This window comes from Grammomys surdaster, unplaced genomic scaffold (genome assembly GCF_004785775.1).
Source record: "Grammomys surdaster isolate TR1022 unplaced genomic scaffold, NIH_TR_1.0 126086, whole genome shotgun sequence".
NCBI lineage: Eukaryota > Metazoa > Chordata > Mammalia > Rodentia > Muridae > Grammomys > Grammomys surdaster.
In genome coordinates, this window is record NW_021620894.1 from 2,078,399 (window position 1) to 2,081,804 (window position 3,406).

A 3,406-nucleotide genomic window follows, 5' to 3' on the forward strand; every position below is an offset into this window, starting at 1 on the left:
TCTCTCTCTCTCTCTCTCTCTCTCTCTCTCTCTCTCTCTCTCTCTCTCTCTCTAAAGATCTTTATTGCCTTCCTTAGCATCTTTTGGAAACTGGTCGGTTTGAATTTAAGATTAAAAGAACCTCACTGTCCCAGGACACATCCAGGGAGGGGCACATTCCATTCCTTAGTCAGGGGACAGTTGCTAGATTAACATTCAAAGGAAGAAGGGAGAGGCTGATTAACATTCCTCAGACCACAGGGGAGGGAACCCACCTGCTGGTGAGGAGGGCCCAGAGTAGACACAGAATAGACACATTCCAGAAATCAGGAAGCTGGGCTCTTAACATAATAATCCTGGGCAAACAGAGGACACTCCTTGTCATAATCTGAGTCCTCTAGAGACCAGACCTGTGAAGGTCAGCCCTTGAGGTCCCTTGTGACTCCCCTCGTGAACTCTGTATAAAATGGCTCCCATCTTTTGACCAGGGCTCTCTTGCCTGCATTCGAAAGAGTCCTAGTTCACTGGTTTCATTAAACCTCATGTTAACTGCAGCGAGTCCTGTCCATGAGTGTCTGTGGGAGCTCTTCCCCTGGTTTTGGATCTTAGAATCCAACGGGCTCACAGCTCAGCTACTTTTGAGGTTTTAGATTCCTGAAGCCCCTCAAATAATTTGTATCCTAATTTTTGGAAAAATTATGAATTTTTGAACCCATGTTTTTCTGAGCTCTTTTTCACAGCCTTAAGAGCTGTACCATAAGTCCCAACGTTTACAATTTTGCTGAGACATTAGCTACACCTTCACCTCACATTCTCATGCCATCTCTAATTATCAAGGATTCACTAATATTAAAAGGGAGGATATTCCTTGTGAAAGGATGAAAAAATTCATAGAGAAGTTTGAGACTCCCCATCTGAATTAAGATTAGCAAGTTCATAGGTCTAGGTTCCAGAACTAGCTGGCCACCCAAAGAAAGAACTAGCCAGAGGGCATGTCAGCCAGGTCGTTCCCAGGAAGAATAGCAGAACTAATAATACAGGTTAGCTAAGTCACTCCAGGAAGCAGCTGACCACAAGAAAATGATCAGGTTAAGGTCACATTCCTGAATAAAATGTGTACAAGATGTTTCCCACTCCCCACCCTGGTTTATGACCAGTTAAATAATGAGTAAAGAATTTTATACTGTTTTTATGATGTGGGTTGGAATTCTCCACTGCTCCCTTTTTGATTTCTCCCTTCACCCCTCTGGTCTGTGGTTTTCTCCTTTAAATACCCTTTCCTCCCAACCCTGCGGGTCAAAACTCCTGCCCTTGTGTGGGCTACACGTTTCTACCTCTGCATGCTGATTGAAATATATCTCTTGCTGATTGCAACAAGAATCGGTGTCTCATGGTCTTTGAGTGGTCACAGTCTCTTGTGGGTTGAGTGGGGATCTCCCCTCTCTGGGGGGCCTTTCACTTGATGCAGGAATACAAAATATGTACATTATTTTAAAAAGAAGCCCTAGGTCCACAGTAGCCAACAACACTCGTGGATGCCCATACTGTGCTGGACCTGTCCCAGGGGCAGGAACCGTGTCATTCCATCCCTATCAAAACTATGCTATACCTGGTAAAATAATACAAAATATTACTAGAAATTAAGATATGTGAATAACAATGACAAAAATAAATGAAACAATTCTATTATTCGTAAGATATTCTTTACAGGAACAGTTTTAGGGGATGGTTAACACCTGATATTTACCCTAAAAGAGCTATGGGCTAGTATAAATGATAAGGGTAAAATTATAGAGCAAACAAATAATATAATAAAAGAGTAAATGAAAATATATTTGGAACTCACAATGACACATAGGCTATATCTGCAGCATTCTGGGATTAAAGATGTGTACTACCACACCTGGATTTTTCTTCCCCTGTACTTGTTCTTTCCCAGACTGCTCTTGAACTCATAGATCTGCTTGGCTTTATCTCCTGGGATTAATGGCAAGTACCAATATGCCTGGGTCTTAGTTTTTCAAGGCCATTGTTCTTCAAACTCCAGATCAAAAACTTAGACTTGCAGCCTCAGTATCTGCATCACAAGTACTCTCCATTTCTCTATTACAGTTCATTCCAGGATAAAAATCCAAATTATTCCTTGTTCAAATTCAAACACAAACAATAAGCTTAGCTGTATAGGATCTTACCCTGACACCATCACTCCCTTCATCTTTTTATCTCCTTGAACACAGCATTCAGTTACATTTCAATTCCTAGTTCTACTTTATTATTACTTGAACCATACAGTTTGCAATTTTTTTTTCTTCTAAGAACTAATTGTGAATGGAAATGAAGGGGAAATGCATCTTGGGGGGAGGAGAGGAGTGAGGAATAGACATGGAGGAGCACAGAGTTGAAACTGAATTTGTGATATATGACAGAAAAAATAAATTAATTAATTAAACATAAATAAATAAAGTAAGTAAGTAAAACCTTTAAATCTAAATAAGATGGTGCATGCCTTGCTGGGCAAGGAGGATCATGAATATTAGTTGACCTTGATTAGCAGTAAAATCATGGTTTTAAATATATTTTGTTGAACAAAATAAGAAAATATGATAAAAGAATACCAGTAGCATGATGTCACATGATTTGAGTTGATAATTATTTTACGCAGTAATCAGAGTTAGGTGATTCTAGGTCATAAAGGAGAAAGTTGGGATTTGAACAAGTAGCATAAACTAATGTAGTTACTGAGGTAAGTCTTTTTTCACAGAAAAGGTGCTTTGATTATATTTAGTCTTTTAACAATAGTAGGAGAGGAACTATGTATCTTTATAGACTTGGAAATAGAAAAGATATAGACTAATGAATATGAATAGCTAATCATTTCCTAAGAGACTAAATGACATCTACTAGAGTAGGGTTTAGATATCGAAAGAAAAAATATTTATGACATAACTTGTACATTCTAGAATATTATAGAAAGGTAGCATTGGGTTTATTATCAAGTTTTGTTAACTATGAAATCCCTTAGGTAGTCAAATGTTATTGAGATCATCAATGGGTTAGTTTGTTTTCTTCATTAATTGTGATTTACAATTGGGCCAAACCTTCAGAGATTTTGTGCACCTCTGGGAATGAATTACTTCTGTATTTCTAAGACCTAGCACAAAATTACCAAATAATATAGGATCCCAGTGTTTGAAACACACAGCTTAAGGTAGGTAGGTTCCAAATTCTCAGAACTTGAATAATATTGGATCACATCTGAGTATTAGTTTTCAAATGATCTTTACAATTCATAGATCATCAATACTGTAGATCCATCTTTCCAACTATAGCATTATACATACAAAACTTTAAAAAACATATTTTAAAACTTACATTGACTTTTTTAAGTTTCTAAAAGAAATCCTACACAGTATATTTACTGCTGAGA